This window comes from Lipotes vexillifer, unplaced genomic scaffold (genome assembly GCF_000442215.2).
Source record: "Lipotes vexillifer unplaced genomic scaffold, Lipotes_vexillifer_v1.1 scaffold230, whole genome shotgun sequence".
Lineage (NCBI taxonomy): Eukaryota > Metazoa > Chordata > Mammalia > Artiodactyla > Lipotidae > Lipotes > Lipotes vexillifer.
The window spans coordinates 3,360,411-3,382,043 of NW_006775143.1; the positions used below are offsets into that span (position 1 = coordinate 3,360,411).

The window sequence follows — 21,633 nt, forward strand, 5'->3', positions numbered from 1 at the left end:
TTTTATGCAGAGTGAAAATATCTTTATAAAACAAAGGAAAAGCAGACATTTTCAGGGATAGAAAAGCTGAAACAACTCACCACCACTAGACACGAATTAAAAGAAACGTCAAAGGAATTCCTTTAGGCGGTAGGACAATACCAGAAGGAAATATGGATCAACACAAAGGAATGAAGGACACTGGAAATGGCAGCTATGTGGGTAAATATATGAGTTTTTCTTACTATTGAATATTTAAAGCATTTTAATTGATCATTTTTTAAAGAAAAATAATAATAATATAATAATGGGATTTATGACATGTAAAAGTAAAATGTATGCCAACAATAAATAAAATTCAGAAGCAGAAAAGTGATACAATATCACTTGAAGGTAGACTGATATGTTAAAACATATATTATACATCCTAAAATAGCAAATAAAGTATTATAATTTATAAGTCAATAAAGGAAATAAATACAATCATAAAATATTCAGTTAATTCCAAATAAAGGCAGGGGATAAAAAAGGGAGCAAAGAACAGATGTGACAAACAGAAAACAAATAGCAATTTAATTAGCAATGATCAATTTAATACTAATATCAATTACAATTTTAATATAAATGATCAGAATACCCTCATTAAAAGTCAAAGATTATAAAACAGATGAGAAATCCTATAAGAAACACAATTTATTAAATATAAAAAGACAAATAGGTTAAAATTTGGTAGATGGAAAATGACATACCATGTTAACACTAATTAAAAGAAAGCGAAAGTGACTATATCGATATCAGGATAAGTAGATTTCAGAGTAAAGAATAGTACAAGGGATAAAGAAAGTCATTCCATACAAGGGGGGGTTCATCAAAAGAACATAATAATCCTAAACCTAATAACAGATCTTCAATATACACAAAGCAAAAATCAAAAGTAATGCCATAAAAAGTAGACAAAGGCGGCAAACAAAAACCAAAGCAAACAATAAAAACAAAAGCAAACAAACAAACAACCAAACACAAAACCAAAAACCAAAGCAAACAATAAAAACACAACTAACAAAAACAAAAGGAAAAAAAAACACAAAATAAAACTAAAACAATAACAAAAAATACAGGAAAGAAGCAATTAATTAAATAAATAAAATAAAGATGAACATTAAAAAAAATTTTATTTTTTAATAAAAATAAACAACAAGAACAAATTCCCTGGGACCTCCACTACCAGTGTCTTTGCCCCCATGGTGAGCTACAGCAAACCCCCATCTTCCCAGAAGACCCTCCAAACCTCTAGGGAAGTCTCTGGACCCATTGTAGACACTGTGGGGGAAGCTCAGACTCTCACCTGGCCCAACCCCTACATTTACATGCCCACAAAGTCCACAGCTGCTACAGCTAGACACATCTCAGTTGCGGGAGCACTCACTGTCCATTTAGATGTTCTGCAGGTGCTGAGTTTACCAAGCCAGTTGTGGGGGTTTAATCCATGGCTTGTGCAGCTGCAGGGAGAGATTTCAGTTCTTCTTCCTTAGTTGCACAGCCCTTGGGGCTTAGCTTTGGTTTCATCCCCACCTGTGCGTGTGGGCCACCCTTAGGTGTCTGCTCCCCTGGACATATATCTGGAGAAAACCATAATTCAAAAAGATACATGAACCCCAGTGTTCATTGCAGCACTATTTACAATAGCCAGGACATGGAAGCAACCTAAATATCCATCAACGGAGAAACGGATAAAGGAGATGTGGTACGTATGTACAATGGAATATTACTCAGCCATAAAAAAAAAGAACAAAATAATGCCATTTGCAGCATCGTGGACGGAGCTAGAGATTCTCATACTAAGTGTGGTAAGTCAGACAAAGACAAATATCATATGATACTGCTTATATGTGGAACCTAAGAAAGGGTACAAATGAACTTATCTACAAAACAGAAATAGAGTTACAGATGTAGAAAACAAACTTATGGTTACCAGGGGGTAAGTGGGGGAGGCATAAATTGGAAATTAGGATTGACATAAACACATGACTCTATATAATATAGATAACTAATAAGGACCTACTGCATAGCACAGTCTATATGGGAAAAAAAAACTAAAAAAGAGTGGATATATGTATATCTAAAAAAGAGTGGATATATGTATATGTATAACGGATTCACTTTGCTGTACACCTGAAACTAACACAACGTTGTAAGTCAACTATACTCTAATAAAAAAATTTTTTAAAGTAGACAAATCCACAATTATACTTAAAGATATCAACACTCATCTCTCAATAATTAATGGAAGTAGTTGACAGAAAACAGGAACAGATAGAAAAGATTTGAGCAAAACTATCAACCCACTTGACTTAACTGACTTTTACAGTACACCACTCAACAACAGAATGATAAACATTCAAGTGCACAAAATTTTCTACCTAGATGGAATACTTTCTGGGTCATGAAATAAGTCTCAATAAATTTTAAAAGATTACATTTATACAAAGTATTGTCTTTAACCAGAATGGAATTAAATTAGAAAGATCTCCAGAAAATCCAAAGACATTTGGTAAATAAATAACTCACTTCTAAATAACCATAGAAGAAAGAAAATTAAAAGGTAAATTGGAAAAATTGTGAGCTAAATAAAAATAAAAACGCAGTATATCAAAATATGTGAGTTACTTCTAATGCAGTTCTTCAAGGGAGATTTATGGCACTAATACCTTAATTAGGAAAGAAGAAAGATCCCAATACCATGACATCATTTCCAGTATTAAAAACTGGAAAAAGAAGACTATATTGAATCTAAAGTAAGTTGGAGAAAGGACATACTAAAAATCAGCACAGAAATCAATAAATTAGAAAACACAAAAATAATAGAGATAAATCATTGAATCAAATATCTGCTTCTTTTAGAATATCAATAAAATTGATTAATAACTAGTAAGACTGTCTGAGAGATAGAGTTAGAAATAGAGAGGCAGATGGAGACAAAGAGACAGTGAGATACTGAGAGAGAGAGAGAGGACACACATATTTGTGAATGAGAAAATTGACATCATTATAGAGTCTACTGATTTTAAAAGGTCAATAAGGAAATATTATAGCAACTTTATGCTAACAAACTCAACAATTAAATGAAATGGAAAAATTCCCTGAAAGACAGAAAATTCCAAAGTTCATTCAAGAAGAAAAAAGGAAATAATCCATATCCATTAAATAAATTGACTTTGTAGTTAAACATCCCACAGGGAAAACCCCAGTCCCCAATGGTTTCACTGATGATTCTACCAAACATTTATGGGAACAATAATTGCCATTCTACATGACCTCTTCCAGAAAATTGTAGAGGAGGGACTGTTGCCCAACTCATTCTATGAGGCAAACACTATTCTTATCCAAAAACCAAAAAAGGACATTACAAATAAAAGGAAAACTGCATTCCAGTATCCCTGATGAATACAAATGCAAAATTCTAAATAAATGTTTAGTAAATCAAACAAACAATATGTGACAAAGACAATGCATGATAACCAAGTGAGGTTTATCCCAGGAATGTCAGGTTGGTTTAACATTTGAAAATAAACTAATATAATTTTTCATATTAACAGACTAAAGGAATAAAAAATATTATCAGTACATGCAGAAAAAGCATTTGACACAAACATCTATTCCTAATTAAACAAAAGAAAACAACAAGCAAACTAAAAATAGAAGGTAACTTCCCAATCTGATAACAAATAAAACAAACAACCCTGAAGCTAATGTCATACTTAATGGTGAAAGACTGAATGGTTTCTCCTAAGATCTCAAATAAGATAACAATGATTACTCTTATCCTTATTTTTTTACATTGTAGTGGAGGTTGTATGTAGCAAGTGAAATAAGACAAGAAAAAGAAAATTAAAACTCCTAGATTAAAAGGTGAAAATAAACTGCTTAATCCACAGATGACATGATCTTTTAAGTAGAAAATTCAACAAAATCTACACACTCCCATATTTTTTTCCTTTTTAAAATTTATTTATTTTTTATTTATTTATTTTTGGCTGCATTGGGTCTTTGTTGCTGCATGTGGGCTTTCTCTAGTTGTGGCGAGCGGGAGCTACTCTTCATTGCAGTGTGCAGGCTTCTCATTGTGGTGGCTTCTCTTGTTTCAGAGCATGGGCTCTAAGCGCATGGGCTTCAGTAGTTGTGGCTCATGGGCTCCAGAGTGCAGGTTCAGTAGTTGTGGCGCATGGCCTTAGTTACTCCGTGGCATGTGGGCTCCTCCCAGTTTGAATGAGGCTCACCACATGGACACAGGGCTTGAACCTGTGTCCCCTGCATTGGCAGACGGATTCTTAGCCACTGCACCACCAGGGAAGCCCCCCCCTCCTATATTTTTTTAAAACCTGAACTTAATAAATTAGATTAGCAAAGTTGTAAGATATAAGAAAAAGGTTAAAAAATGTGTGTGTGTGTGTGTGTGTGTGTGTGTTTGCAACAAACCAGAATTTAAATTAAAGAAATGCTACCATTTACAATACCATTTAAATATGAAATACTTACGAATGAATCTGACAAAAGACCTGTATGCTGCCACTTCCACAACATTGCTGAGAAAATTAAGTAAGAACTAAATAAATATAGCAATATATTGTGTTCTGGGTCAAAAACTCAATGTTATTAAAATGTCAGTGCTCCCAAATTGATCTGTAGACTCAATGCCATCCCAATAAAAGTTCTAGCAAACATTTTAATAGAAAAATATTTTATAGAAAATATATTTAAATTTATATAAAATTGACAAAGAGGAATTAATTTACTTTGTCATAAAGATTCAACTTATGGTTTGGCATTTAAAAGATGTTTTCTTAGTAATTTAATATTTAAATGACAAACTTATTAAGAGCAATAAATTGACACTTGGAAGACAGATTTAAATTCATTAAAAGGCATAACTTTGTCACAGTTGCTGATGACATGTTAGACTTCTTTGAGGTGTTCAAGTTCATATCAGAGGAGACAAGTAGTATAAAATATTAGAAGTGGAATCTAGGTGATGGGTATATTGGTGTTGAATTAAAAACTCTTTAAATTTGTTATATTTTATCCTATTTTATTCTTAATTTGGTATTTGTATTACTCAGGGTTATCCAGAAAAACAGAACAAATAGGATAGATAGATAGATGATAGATAGATAGATAGATAGACAGATAGATAGATAGATTTATTATAAGGAATTAACTCATGCAGTTATGGAGGCTGGTAAGTCCTAAGATGTACAGGATAAGTCAGCAAGTTTGAGACCCATGAGAGCCAATGGTTTAGTTCCAGTCTGAGTATCAAGGTCTGAAAACCAGGTAAGCCAGTAGTATAGTTTTAGTCAGAAGGGCAGCAGGCTTGAGACTCAGGAAAAGACAATGTTTCAGTTTTAATCTGAAGACACAAAAAAGCAGATGTCCTAGTTTGAAGAGTATCAAGCAGGAAAAGAGCTGATACCCCAGTTCAAAAGCTATCAGGCAAGAAGAATTCTCTCTTATCAGGGAGGATCAGCCTTCTTATTTTATTCATGCCTTCAACTGATTGGATGAGACCCACCCATGTTAGGGAGGGCAATCTGCTTCACTCAGTCTACAGATTTAAATGTTAATCTCATCAAAAATGCTCTCAGTGGGCTTCCCTGGTGGCACAGTGTTTGGGAATCCGCCTGCCAGTGCAGGGGACACGGGTTCGAGCCCTGGTCCGGGAAGATCCCACATGCCGTGGAGCAACTAAGCCTGTGCGCCACAACTACTGAACCCATGTGCCACAACTACTGAAGCCTGCGTGCCTAGATCCCGTGCTCCGCAACAGGAGAGGCCACTGCAATGAGAAGCCTGCGCGCCGCAACAAAGAGTAGCCTCTGCTAACCGCAAATAGAGAAAACCCACGTGCAGCAATGAGGACCCAATGCAGCCAAAAATAAATAAATAAATAAAAATTTTAAATGCCCTCAGAATAATGTTTAAGAAAATATCTGGGCACCCCATGGCCCAGTCAAGTTGACTCATGAAATTAATCATCACAGGACTATTAAAGAGACCACCATGGCAGTGCCAGGATGCTCTTAAGATGTCATATTTGAGCAGAAACCTGAATGCACTGAAGAAATGAGCCGTGAGACTCTTATGGAAAGAGACTTCCATTCAGTTAGAAAGGAAACAACAGTTCCAATGACTGTGAGTCAGAGAGTCCTTAATATGCTTTAGGAATAGCAAGAAGACTGGAGTAGCTTGTATGGGCATGAGTACTGGAAACGGTGATAAAAGAAGTCAGATATAGCCAGGGGTCAGATCATGAATGGCCTTGTAGGACATCAAAAACACATGGATTATATTCTATTTCTGAAAAGTCGTCACTAGAAGATTAGGAGCAGAGAAGTGACATGAAGTGCTTTGAGAAAAGACATAAGGGTGAGAGACAAGAACAAAAGCAGGGAACTCCCTTGAGAGCCTGTTTCTATAATTTAGTTTCATTTCCTTGAAAGGAGAGTACAGAATACACCCTGCTAGTTTGCAGCAAGCGTCCCAGTTTGAATGAGGCTCACCACATGGACAGCCTAGTGTCCCATGTACACCTTCCTTCAGGATTCTGCACTGAAACATGGAAGTTGACATATGTCAGGGTCATTGACTGTCCTGATCTCAGAGGGCAGATGCTAACTACCCTCAGGAATTCTTTTGCAACATCAGAAGCTGTAGGCTCATTAGACTCAAAGCATGTGAACCACCACCACAAGTCAACTTTGATTTAGAGCAAAGGAGCTGGCATTGCTTGAAGGTGAGGTCACTGGAATCGGAGCCTTGATGAAGTTTCTCAGAAAGAAAACATTGTGCTGTGTTTGTGTCTCCCTCACATTCCTCCTTCCCTCTTGCCTCGCTTCCCACCACATGTGGGTTGGCTGTTCCCAAGGCCCCAGGGATTGAAGGAAAGTTATTGAGTTTGGAGCATATCAAAGCATCTACACAAAACCAGGGAGAAGCCCCCTTAACCTGGGCACAGTTTTCCAAGGAAAAATACTCCCATGTTTAATGGAAGAAAGAGACTGAAAGAGATAGCAACTTCAGCCTGTTACAGAAAACAACACTTGGTGTGTACTCATGGAATTAACTACATAATAAGGAGGCTAATTCTCCAGCTGTGAGTCAGAGTCTGGCTGATGTAAAGTGATGGAGGGAAAAGCTCCTTGGAGTTTATACACAGGGAGATTTTCCAGGACTCTTTGTCTTACTGACAAAGGCTGGGACCGCAGTTTCAAGATACCTGTGTTTCAGGATCCAGCAGAGTTACGTAAGCCTGAAATGGTCACTCTATTCCTTTGGCTTCAGTTTTCTTTTCTGTAAAATAGGGGTCACAGTATTATTTCTTCTGTAGGGTTAAAGTGAGGATCAGAATGGGAAAGTGCTTTGTAAACTACAAAGTCGTTGCCAGTGTTAAGTTTGCTTTACTCTCATACCATTCAACTAACATGTGTCTATATTTATTTTCAAGACTCACTCTGTGTATGGCCCTGTTCTAAGTCTGGAGACTGAACCACAGTGAAGTACCCAGTCGAGACAGAAACTTAAAATTGTTTTGTTTGCTTATAAAGGTGAAAATAGTGGTAATTTGAAAGGTATAACAGTTTCCCTGGTTCCTTTGGCCTCACCTTAGGAGGCAGTTACTCATTATCTAGCCACACTCCTTCCTCCTCCAGTCTTTGCATCTCAGAAGATGCTTTCACATGACACCTACCCAATTGCTCAAGTCAAAATTCTAAGAGTCATCTTTGATTTCTCTTTCCTTTACCTCTTCCACATCTAGTCTATCACTGAGTCCTACTTCCTTCACCCGCAGAAAATATCCTGCAATCTCTCCTCCCTGGCCAACTCTACTGCTACCATTCAGACACAAGCCATACTCATCTCTCACCCTGCCAATCATGATGGCTTTCCAATTGCTTTCTCTGTTTCCACTATTATCATCTACCATATCTTTTCTCCAAAGCAGTCAAAAGGATCTTTTAAATATACCATGCCATTTTCTTGCTTAAAAGCATCAAATTGGGCTTCCCTGGTGGCACAGTGGTTGAGAGTCTGCCTGCCGATGCAGGGGACACGGGTTCGTGCCCCGGTCCAGGAGGATCCCACATGCCGCGGAGCGGCTGGGCCCGTGAGCCATGGCCGCTGAGCCTGTGCGTCCGGAGCCTGTGCTCTGCAGCTGGAGAGGCCACAACAGTGAGAGGCCCGCGTACCGCAGAAAAAAAAAAAAAAAAAGCATCAAATTATCTGGATTTCAAGTTCCTTAACATGGCTTACTCATGCCCTGCAGGACTGGGCTCTGTCTCTAGTCAGAGCTCAGCTCATCCTCCACATTTTCACTCTGCTCTAGTCATACCAACATTCATTCTGTTCCTTAAGAGCTGATTATTCCCACCTCAGGGCATTTCCCAGATCTTTGCATGGCTGCCTCCTCTTCTTAGTCAAGTCTCAGTCAAACATCTTGACCTCAGAAATGCTTCTCTGACCACCCAGTCTAAGGACTACCAGCCTAGTCACTTTCTCACTATGCTACCTTTTATTTTCCTGGCATTCATCATTATCTGCAAGTATGCTGTTTACCTGTTTACATCTTTGTTGTCTGTTTCCACCTATACCAGGAACTCCATGAAAACAGGAATCTTTCTTGTTTGTCTACTTCCATACTCTACCTGGTTGCCAGTCTCACCTTGACACAGGCATGGAATAGCATCTAGTACAAAAGAACCTCCCAATCAGTCTATTTAGAGTGGATGAAGTAAACCCCTTTATACTGAGAAAATCACTTTATAGCCCCTTTTAGGTATCAACGTAAAACAAAAACTCCAAAAGTCACTCCTAGTTATTCAAGGTGATCTCAATTGAACACCACCACCCACCTCAGATTTGGATGACAAGTTGATAAGCGCACATATACATACATAATATTTATATGCGTTTTAAATAAAATCAGGCTTCAGAAAGTTACTTCCCTGGAAAAAATATTCTCCTAAATCGTAGAGTGTTCTTGTGGGATTATGAGCAGCTGCGTATAGGAGAAGCCGAGTAGATAAAAAGGAATTATAAGTAAGGGGTGTGTAGATCTGATAACATTCATCATATTGATCTAGTGGGAAGCTTGTGAGAGAGAGAGAGAGAGAGAGGACAGGACGGAACTCAGCAGTAGAGAGAACATAGAGTGAATTACCCTCACCTGGTATTATTTACTAGTTCGTAGAAAAGTACCAAACAATGAAGACTGTCTACTCTAGCTCAAGGGGCCATAATACCCACTTGTGGGCGAACGTGAGGTTTTCCCTGAAGAGAATGCATAATCCCCTTTGTCAGTCATCGGGGCGTGTATAAACTCCTCCTGTTGTAGAAGATAAGGACTGGGTCAAGAACTCTTTAGAAACTAGGAGGGAAAAGATCCCACTTTTATACGGAGGCAGGCTTCATTAGACTTGACTGTGATGGGGAGATGCTTAGCAACCGCAGGCAACTGGGATGTGATGGGTGAGGGGGGCGTGCTGGGAACTGGTTCCTGCGTAAGACTGAGAGCTAGACAAGCATGACTACATAAGGGACCATCAAGTTGTACTTGACCAGTGGATTTTGAATGAAGCCACTTCTTGGAGCAATTATATGTTACACTCTGTGTCCTATGTCCATTTTGTCATCCTCAATATCTAAGAGTGTTTCCTTATCCTTGGTCAGAGCAGGAGGTAGAAATGAACCTAGCCCAGTGAGGACAGCTGTGCCCAATGGAATGGCAGTCTAGTGAGGTTCAAGGCAACCTACAAAGTTAGATAATGTCACAACCAGATGGTGTGGAAGAAGGAAGGATTTCCCTCTGCCTGTACGTATCAGAGTATAACCTGCAAAGGTCTCTTAAACAGCCAAGAAACACTAGGTGGGGTGGTATACCACTTTGGGGGTTTAGACTGGTTGGAGTACCTGCTACAATAATTGGGGTATAAAAAGAAGTGTTGCCAATTTTGGAGTCGTAGGCTGCTTGTCCAGAGGTAAACAGCTCACAGAGAGATGAGAGGACACAGAGTGACCTTCGGGGAGCTCACCATTGGCTAAGTAGTTTCAGTCTCTCAGAACCCTCACAATCCTTCCTATGTCCCTCCAGGAGCGAAGTGCAATAGTTGGAAAATAGCCAAGTCCTTCCTAGAGCCTAGCAGAACTCCACATGGAAAGGGGCTTCTGGAAACTTTCCCTAATCCCAGGGAAACATGTTCTTTAGTCTGGAGGGGCAGATCAAGTAAGTCACATCCCAGAGGAGGTCAGTTGCCGGACGTATGTTTAGGCTTGTGTTGCTGGTGGGCTCAGCTCCATGGGTGTGGGACCAGTGCGGCCGCACAGACCCTGCACTTGGAAGGGCCACACGATCTGGGTTTAATGCTCCCCAGTCACTGTCTTGAAATCCTTAATTTTTTGTTTGGATTTGTATTGCGTAAGTGAAGTCTGATGGGACAATAGAGCATGCACCAGGGGCTTGCAGCCTGAGCTCCAAGCAGGCTTCCCCCTCCCAGCCCTGTCCTTTGCCTTCGTCATCCAGAATGATGAGCAGGTAGTGATGGGCAGGGTGAGGCCCGTGTTCCACTGTTGAGCGCTACCTCCTGCGGGGTCCTGAGTCCAGGATGTTTGGGGGTCAAGCACACAGGCTCCATGGTGAATCTGGGAGGGGCATGGCAGCAGCATTCCCTGCCCCAGGTTGGCAGCGTCTCTGCGCATTCTGGAGGTGAGTCAGTGGTGGGGGTGAGCCTCTCACCCACCCATGATCCAGGTACCAAGTGTGACCCAGTGTGGAGGTTGCAGTTCTTTGATGGCTGTGCACCCCCGGGTGTTGGAGCAGGGGACCCTGGGAAGGGAAGGTTGCATCTCAGCGTCCAGCCAGGGCATGCTACATCAGGCTGGAGGATCCTGCCAACAGCCAGGTGAATACAAAAATGTGTGGCCTGGGGCCCTGTGCATCCAGGAAGGTCTGCACTCACACTAAGAGTGTCCTCCTGCCAGAGGGAGTGCAGCATTCAGTAGCAAACAACATCCTGACAGCCTGGGAGAGAGACTGTGGTAGAAAGGAAGCTATGTTTTTGTACCTTTAATGGCACTTTTGTCCTGATTTTGAACAAGAAGCCCCACAAATTATATAGCCAGCCCTGGTTGCATGCATAGTTTTTTGACTGTCCAGATCAGCTCTGCATTCCTACCCCCAGACTTTACCTGCCCAGGAAGGCAGGGAGACCATTTCTCAAAGGCAGTGACAGGGTTCAGAAGAGTGGTGGGTGAGCAATTGGCAGTTGGGGTTGGAGGATCTCAGCTGAAAGTCTGAAAAGATAAGAGCTGTCCCCAAAGTTTCACTTTAGCCTGCCCACTGCACTTTCCAGAAGTGGATAGGAGGGGCGCCTAACTAAAGTCTATCCCTAAAAACAAACCTTCAAAACTATGTGAAGTCAGGACGGTGGCTAAAGGTTTCCTTTCCTGTTGGACTGTAGGAATTTTGGGGTGTTTTCCCACCCAGTTATTCCCAACGCAATCTGAAATGTTATACTTGTAGAACTCCAGAATGTCAGAAAAAGGGAAGAAATCCAAGGTTTTCTAGTTCAACTCCTACAGTTTACAAGTGGGGAGAATAAATTCTGCACCATTAAATGAGACAAAACTGTTCAAAGTTGTTAGAATTAATGGGTGAGTAGCAGAATTTAGATAAAGAACTTCTGAGACCTAGTCCAGGGCACTTTCTACTAAATCTGAATATTTCTTTCTTCCTTTGGAGTGGCTTTTATTTCATGAATATTAGATGTGCCAAAGCCAGCATTTATTTTAAAAAATTGTTACCATGTATTGAGTGGCTAGTGCCTGGCAGGCACTCATTATTCATGGTTTCTTTTAAGGTCACAACAATCTTGTAAAGATATTATCATGGGAACATTTTACAAGTGAGGATGTGATTTCTCCAAAGAGTACAAGTTGCTTAGTTGGTGTATAAGCTGGGATTCAAATCCAGGTTAGCATAACTCTGAGAGCATTGTAGTAGGTTGAATGGAACCCAAAGGATAAGTCCACTTGGAACTTGTGAATGTGACCGTATTTGGGAAGAGAGTCTTTGCCAATGTAATTAAGCTAAGGATCTTGAGATGAGATCATTCTGGATTACTGGTGAATCCTAAATCCAATGATAACTGTCCTTGTAAAGAGACACAAAAGAAGACACAGACACACAGAGGAGAAGGTGGTGTGAAGATGAAGGCAGAGATTGGAGTGATGTGGGTACAAGGCGAGGAGTGTGAGGTTGCTGGCAGCCACCTGAAGCTAGGGGAGAAGCCTGGAACAGATTCGTCCTCAGACCCTCCAGAAGGATCCAACACTGCCAACACATTGACTTCAGACTCCTGGCCTCCAGATCTATAGAGAATAAATTTCTGTTGGTTTAGACCACCAAGTTTGTCATAATCTGTTTCAGCAGTCCTAGGAAATGAATACACCTGTGCTTTTTTTTTTTTTTTTTCCACATCTTATAGCTTCTTTTTCTTTCTTTAGCTTACTTCCTAGTCTCAAGTAGTCCCTCAACAGGAAGATTCTCTAAGTACCGGTTAGAAAAAGAATTCAAAGAAAATAGTTGATAACTGATGGCTATTTTGCAAGCCTTATCTGGATCCGTTGATTCAATTACACAAGCAAGAGTTCTTAACATAAATTTCCTTGGAAAAATTAGGGGAAGCACCTACAGTGAATTGCAAACCATCGTTGCAGTTGCTTTTTGTAAAAAAAGACACAGGCCACTGAAATGATTCATAAATCATGTGATTTTTAATATGGATGATGCCGTGCAGAACTTCTTTGTTTACCAGGACCTTTCTTTCACATGCATGATCTCATTTTGTTCCCATGCGAAGCCTGTATTTCTCATGTTATTTTACTCATGAGAAGACAGTAGTTCAGTGAGTTATCTGCCCAGGATACCATAGCTAATATGCGTCAGAACAGAGACCTAAGCCCAGCTTACTTGCTAAAATGCTTTTACCACTATGAAATAAAAGAATCACTGGCCTTTATGGTACAACCCTTGTTTTAGTGGTGGAGAAGTGACTTGTGTGTTGAACTCTTAGTAGAAGCAGAAGAGAGATCAAAAGACAGCTGAAAGGATTACACACCAGGCTCTTGCTTTTCTTATTTGGTCTGATGCAAAGCATTTTCTGGATAAAGAAAGATGACCGTGTGAGGCATTGTGGAATTTTAAATTGGGATTAAAGTCATAAAACACCCAGATGTTTTGGAGCAAAGCCTCTGAACACGCTAGAGAATGTACAGTGATGACCACAGCTCAGCCACATTTGAGATGCAGATTTGAAGAGGACCCTCAGTTTTCTAGTTTGTTCCAATGGCCAAATTTGGGGTAAAAACTCAAATGGGAGTGGGGGTACACTTTAAAAATTTGTAATATTTATAACGTCTTCTGTTCATTTTATGTCTTTGAATCCCTATAGCCCTGAGACATAGAAAGTATTGTCATCATTTTTTAGAGGGGGAAACTAAGAGGGGGCCAGTGACTTACCCAAAGTGACACAGCAAGAAAGATTTAGTGAGACTGGGATTCTAACCCAGATTTACATACCCCCCTTTCCATCAGACTTTGTAATAAAATTGTACTGTAGAGGTGAATTTGATTCCTGCCAATGGACCTGAAGTTTTACAATGTGTCATCTGCAGTGTTGGAGCTCAGTGCCCCCAAGGAGCTCTGAGTCAAGTTGGGAAAAGGCAGAAGAAAAAAGAAGCCTTAATACAGCACCTAAATTACAACTACCATTCTGAATACTTACAATTTCAAAAGGCCATACTTGAGTGTTTACAGTGAGCTCTCCACAATTAAACACTTATTGTGTACCATCTAGGGTGCCAATTAGAAATAAGCAAGTTCTGACTAATAGTCATTAAAACAATACAGGTATTTACTAATTGATTTATTAAGAAGTCTGGTAGTTGACAATTCCAGGGCTGGTTTTGTGGCTCAGTGATGCCATCAAGGACCCAGGATTTCTGGACTTCCCTGGTGGCGCAGTGGTTAAGAATCCGCCTGCCAATACAGGAGACACGAGTTTGATCCCTGGTCCGGGAAGATCCCACATGCCGCGGAGCAGCTAAGCCTGTGTGCCACAACTACTGAGCCTGTGCTCTAGAGCCCGCGAGCCACAAGTCCTGAGCCCATATGCCACAACTAAGGAAGCCCACGTGCCTAGAGACTGTGCTCCACAACAAGAGAAGCCAGTGCAATGAGAAGCCTACGCACCGCAACGAAGAGTAGCCCCCGCTCGCCGCAACTAGAGAAAGCCCGTGCACGGCAATGAAGACCCAACGCAGGCAAAAATAAATAAATAAAAATAAATTAATTAATTTTCAAAAGAAAAAAAGAGGACCCAGGATTTTATCTATGTGCTTGCTATCTCACGATTTTAAAATGGTTTCTGTAGCACCAGGCCCCAAATGCTCACACTAGTGTCCTAAGGTGGGAGAAAGGGTTCTGTAAAAGGCTCTGTCTTTTTATCAGAGACTTAACTCTGTGTCAGGCATTGTGTTTATCTCAGTTCATTTTCACACACACACATGCAAATAACATTGAAAAAGTTATAATATTGTCTACACCTTACAGATAAGGCAATCTAAGGGTTATTTAATTTGCCCAAGATATGGGCCCAGAATTAAAACTCAGGTCTAAAATATTCCAAAGGTGGGCCTTTAACCACCAGAGTGCTATAAAACCACTTTGCTGAAAGCTATAATCCTTCCACGGCGAAATCCAGGCGGCCGTCAGGTATTTGTGGCCCTGTGACGTAGCAGGTGAAACTACTTTCCCTCTTCATTTAACAGACGAGGGCCCTGCAGCCAAGAAGACAGGGAGTCCTCCCGGTTCATCCCACCCTAGACTCCAGCTCAGGTCTCCTGCTCGGCTGTGTAGAAACTTCTCTCTTTATCCCTCCTCAACTTAATTCTATTTCAGTCTAGGAATGGACAAGACTAAGACGAGCATATACACTTTAAATATTCCAGGGGGCCGGTGAGGTGATAGAGGTGCAGTGGGATGCACTGCTGTCATATCTCAGGCAAGGCTAAAATACCAAGAATGTTCCTCCTTTTCCCATAAAAACATGCCATGAAAGAAACCACTTCAGGATGCTGTTGTCTTGCTATGCAGGAGTCGGGAGTGGGGGGTGGGAGGGAAGAAAAAAGAAAAGAAAGTAAAAGAGCCTAGAATGTCTTTCAATGTATATCAGCAGCAGAACTCCACCACTCTCTCCCTTTTAACCACTGCTTACAGCAGAGACTGTTTATCAGTTATCTTGGCTTCTTTCATAAAGACCGTGACTCCTCTGGCTGGACAAAGGGCAGAGGAGCCGGAACGGTGTGCTTACGTTTGCCCTTCCTTTAATGTGTCTTCTTTTCATTTTCATTTTTTCTTGTTCTTGGCTATGCTGTTGTCACTTTCTCTGCACCAGATTTTAATACCTTCAAGACCCGTGATTGCTTTGTTTTGATAGTAATATTCAATTAGCATAGGGCCCTAGGGGCCCTCTCCAAAGTCCTGTCTTTCTTGGTGCCTCATCAAATGTAATTTAGGAATTGGGGTGGGTGATGGGGTAGAAGCTGATAAAGAATTATACCACCATAATGGAAAACTTAAGCCAATCATATTTTCACATAAGTTCTGAAAATTGTGAACTATAGGGAGACTGTAGCAGGCATATTGGGTTCTTAAATCAGCCTAATTTGCCAGACAAATTAGATAATTAACAGAGATCTTCTTAAAGGGTTATTAGCAAAGTTAGAGCTGAACATGTGACAATTACAATACATGTTTTCCTCATAAAACAGCCAACATGATGACTAGTAATTAACCTAGGAACTGACAGAGCATTATTTCTTCTGTTCCTTTCCCAAATGGAATTGTGCCACAATGACAAGGAAAGCCCAAGAGATGTTGATTTGTTCATATAATATATTACTTTCATATATTTATTATTTACGCCGTATCTTTGTCCAAAAACATCTATCTGGCACTCCTATGTTAATAACATCAGTATCAAGAAGTCTTATTTATTTCTCATAATCTGTGGTGAGATGATTCCAAGTAATGTCTCCTAGTTGTAGAGATAATATGTCTAGATGTTTTTTCTTAGAACAGGAGGTATAGATAATATTTTTATTAAACAGGAAGTAACTAGTGTTGAGCACATACACTGTGCCAGGCATGGGACTAAGTGACTTCTAATTATCTCATTTAATTCTTCCAAAAACCTTACGAGGTAGTTTGCATGAATCCCATTTTGTGGAGTACTCTGAAGCTTAGAGAAGTAAAATGATTGGAATCAGATTGATCTGATTTGCAAGGCTATGTTCTTTCTTGTACATCACAGTGCATATGCACACACACACAAACACACATATGTGTCGATTTGTATTTGTGCTGAAATTCTTCTGATTTGACATAAGGTAGAATATGATGAACGATCCACTTAGTTGCGTTCTTCCAGGATCACACAGCCAGAAGTCACCACACACAGGCCACACCATTTTAATTTGTGATCCTTCCAAAATACCTAAGTGTGTTGGTGAGACACATAAGTTGTCCCTTTTCCCCTAATAAGATGTCAAGTTTTTTTACCCAAGTTTACAAAGGGGGTCCCATAGTGCGGTAGCTAATGAAGCATGTCTCAAGATGGCTTTTCCCTAATGAGACAGATTTTAGGGACCATTCTCAATACAGATAAGGTACTGCCAGAGCTGAGGATATCACCAAACTCTTGTTACACAACAAAACTTTTATATTCAGGGTTTATATTTCCATACCCAGGTATAGACATACCAAACATTCACAATATATACTCTCTTTTTGAGGGAGTTTACAAGTAACAATTATATATATTTAAGGTGTACATAATGGTTTGACATATATATGCATAGTGAAATGCTTACTACAGTCAAGCTAATGAACATATCTCACCACTTAGTTACCCCTTTTCCCCCTTTTTTTATGCATAGAGCATCTGAAATACACTCTCTTAGAAAATCTCCAGTATTAAGTTCATTATTATCTATAGTCATCATGCTGTATATTAAATATTTATACTTATTCATCCTACACAGCTGCAAATATGTACTCTTTGACCAGTATCTCCCCATTTCCCCCAACTCTCTGCTGTTGGTAACCACCGTTCTACTCTCTGCTTCTATGTATTTGACTTTTTATGTTCTACGTATAAGTGAGATCATGCAGTTTTTTCTTTCTTTGTCTGGCCTATTTCAGTTAGGATAATGTCCTCCAGATCCATCTATGTTGTCACAAATCGCAGGATTTCCTTCTTTCTACAGCCTGAATAATATCCTGTTCTAGCTAGCTAGCTACCCAGATACAAATATTACATTATCTTTATCCATTCATCTGTGAAGGTATACTTAGATTGTTTCCATATCTCAGCTACTGTGAATAATGCTACAATTAAAATGGAAGTGCAGATATTTCTTCAATATAGTGATTTTATTTCCTTTGGATATATACCCAGAAGTGGGATTGCCGGATCATATAGTAGTTCTATTTTTAAGTTTTTGAGGAACCCCTATACTTTTTCTTTTATTTCTTTTTATTTCTTTTATTTTTTTCCCTATATTTTCATAATGGTTGTACCAATTTATATTCCTGCCAACAGTGTACAAGAGTTCCCTTTTCTCCACATCCTCACCAACACTTGTTATCCTTTGTCTCTTTGACAATATTCAGCCTAACAGGTATCTCATTGTCATTTTGATTTGCATTTCCCTGATGGTTAGTGAGCATCTTTTCATATACCTATCAGCCATTTGTATGTATTCTTTGGAAAAATATCTATTCAAGTACTTTGCCCCCTTTTTTTGTTGTTGTTTGGTTTTATAGATTTATTTTCAAAGGGCAAAAACACTTAAGACGATTTAAGTACAAGTCTAAACAGAATTACTCTGTCAAAGTCAGCAATGATGTAGAAATGCGTTCTCACTTCCAGACACGCACCAGCATCTTCTGAGTGTTCTCTCAGTGAAGAAAAGGGGTCTGAAACCCACAGCCAACATCATCCCAGTGGTGAAAAACTGAAAGCATCTCCTCTAAGATCAGGGACAAGACAAGGTTGTCCACTCTTGCCACTATTATTCAACATAGTTTTGGAAATTTTAGCCACAGCAATCAGAGAAGGAAAAGAAATAAAAGGAATCCAAATTGGAAAAGAAGAAGTAAAGCCATCACTGTTTGCAGACGACATGATACTATACATAGAGAATCCTAAAGATGCTACCAGAAAACTACTAGAGCTAATCAATGAATTTGGTAAAGTTGCAGCATACAAAATTAATGCACAGAAATCTCTTGCATTCCTATACACTAATGATGAAAAATCTGAAAGAGAAATTAGGGAAACACTCCCATTTACCATTTCAACAAAAAGAACAAAATACTTAGGAATAAACCTAACTATAAGACCCTGATGAAAGAAATTAAAGATGTTACAAACAGATGGAGAGATATACCATGTTCTTGGATTAGAAGAAGCAGCATTGTGAAAATGACTATACCACCCAAAGCAATCTACAGATTCAATGCAATCCCTATCAAGCTACCAATGGTATTCTTCATAGAACTATAACAAAAAATTTCACAATTTGTATGCAATCCCTATCAAACTACCAATGGTATTCTTCATAGAACTATAACAAAAAATTTCACAATTTGTATGGAAACACAAAAGACCCCGAATAGCCAAAGCAATCTTGAGAAATAAAAATGGAGCTGGAGGAATCAGGTTCTCTGACTTCAGACTATACTACAAAGCTACAGGAATCAAGACAGTATGGTACTGGCACAAAAACAGAAATATAGATCAATGGAACAGGATAGACAGCCCAGGGATAAACCCACACACATATGGTCACCTTATCTTTGATAAAGGAGGCAAGAATATGCAATGGAGAAAAGACAGCCTCTTCAATAAGTGGTGCTGGGAAAAGTGCACAGCTACATGTAAAAGAATGAAATTAGAACACTCCCTAACACCATACACAAAAATAAACTCATAATGTATTAAAGACCTAAATATAAGGCCAGACGCATAGGCAGAACACTCTATGACATCAATCAGAGCAAGATCCTTTTTGACCCACCTCCTAGAGTAATGGAAATAAAAATAAACAAATGGGACCTAATAAAACTCAAAACCTTTTGCACAGCAAATGAAACCATAAACAAGATGAAAAGACAACCCTCAGAATGGCAGAAAATGTTTGCAAATGAAGCATCTGACAAAGGATTAATCTCCAAAATTTACAAGCAGCTCATGCAGCTCAATATCAAAGAAACAAACAACCCAATCCAAAAATGGGCAGAAGACCTAAATAGACATTTCTCCAAAGAAGATATACAGATTGCCAACAAACATATGAAAGGATGCTCAACATCACTAATCATTAGAGAAATGTAAATCAAAACTACTATGAGGTATCACCTCACACCGGTCAGAATGGCCATCATCAAAAAATCTACAAGCAGTAAATGCTGGAGAGGGTGTGGAGAAAAGGGAACCCTCTTGCACTGTTGCTGGGAATGTAAATTGATATAGCCACTGTGGAGAACAGTATGGAGGTTCCTTAAAAAACTAAAAGTAGAACTACCATATGACCTAGCAATCCCACTACTGGGCATAAACCCTGAGAAAACCATAATTCAAAATAAGTCATGTACCACAATGTTCATTGCAGCTCTGTTTACAATAGCAAGGACATGGAAGCAACCTAAGTGTCCATCAATAGATGAATGGATAAAGAAGATCCATATGTACCATGGAATATTACTCAGCCTTTAAAAGAAATGAAATTGAGTTATTTGTAGTGAGGTGCATGGACCTAGAGTCTGTCATACAAATTGAAGTAAGTCAGAAAGAGAAAAACAAATACCATATGCTAACACATATATATGGAATTAAAAAAAATTTTTTTTAAATGGTTCTCAAGAACCTAAGGGCAGGACAGGAATAAAGATGCAGACATAGAGAATGGACTTGAGGACACGGGGAGGGGGAAGGGTAAACTGGGACAAAGTAAGAGAGTGGCATGGACATATATGTACTACCAAATATAAAATAGATAGCTGGTGGGAAGCAGCCGCATAGCACAGGGAGATCAGCTCGGTGCTTTGTGACCACCTAGAGGGGTGGGATAGGGAGGGTGGGAGGAAGACACAAGAGGGAGGAGATATGGGGATATATGTATATGTATATGTATAGCTGATTCACTCTGTTATAAAACAGAAACTAACACACCATTGTAAAGCAGTTATACTCCAATAAAGATGTTAAAAAAAAAGGGGGGGTCTGATATTTTATTCATATACATCCTTCTTATCTGCAATGTAATCTACAATTTCTTGTGGGCACATTAACTTCTCTGCATCTACATCAGGAATTTCAAACCCAAATTCATGTTCCATGGCTATTATAATCTCCATTTGGTCCAAACTGTCTAAGCCCAGATCTTTCATAAAATGGGAATTTACTGAGAGCCTTTCTGGGTCAATCTTGTCATAGAGTTTCAAAACGTAAAGGACAGGGTCCTTGATTCCCTCTAATGTCAAAGGAGTGCCTCACTATACTGGGGGCACAGCTATGTAACTCCAACTGGAAACTGCACAAGCAGTGAGGCCAACTGCGGAGCCCCAGGCCTCCTCTGGGCCCCTGCGGGGAAAAGGGTAGTGCTGAGTGGCTGGGCCATGACCAGCATGGGCAGCCTGGGCAGCAGCACAAAGGTGGACACAGGCACAAAGGACACTAGCTGCCATGGCTGTGCCGACCCAGGATGCCCACTTTTTAATTGTGTTGTTTTTTGCTATTGTATGAGTTTCTTATATATTTTGAATATTAATCCCTTTTCAGATATATGGTTTGCAAATATTTTCTTCCAATCATCATTGCCTTTTCATTTATTGATTTTTTTCCTCTTCTGTGCAGAACCTTTTTAGTTTGATAGAGTCCCATTTGTTTATTTTTCCTTTTGTTACGTAAGCATTTGATGTCATATCCAAAAAATCATTGCCAAGACCAGTATAAGGAGCTTTTACCCTATGTTTTCTTCTAGAAGTTTTATGATTCCAGGTCTTATATTTTCTTTAATCCATTTTGAGTTGGTTTTTGCTCATGGTGTAAGATAAGGGGCCAATTTCATTCTTCGACACGTGTGTATACACTTTGCTCAGCAGTATTTATTGAAGGCTATCCTTTTGTCATTGTATACTTTTGGTACCTTTGTTGAAAATTAGTTAACTGTATATGCACAGGTTTATTTCTGGGCTCTTGATTCTGTTCCATTGGTCTATGTGTCTGTTTTTATGACAGTACCGTACTATTTTGATTACTATAACTTAGTAACGTAATTTGAAATCAGGAAGTGTGATGCTTCCAACTCTGTTCTTCTTTCACAAGATTAATTTGGCTATTTGGAGACTTCTGTGGTTCTATATAAATTTTAGAATTTTTTTTTTATTTCTGTGAAAGATGCAATTGGAATTATGGTAGTAATCACATTGAATCTTTATATCTCTTTGGGTAGTATAAATTTTTTAACAATATTAAT

The 21,633-nt window shown here is 39.3% G+C and overlaps 1 pseudogene; it reads right to left on the reverse strand.

The window, feature by feature from the left end:
• Positions 1-20,386: 20,386 nt before the first annotated feature.
• Positions 20,387-20,842, reverse strand: LOC103077049 (acyl carrier protein, mitochondrial pseudogene; annotated as a pseudogene).
• Between the last annotated feature and the right edge of the window lie 791 nt (positions 20,843-21,633).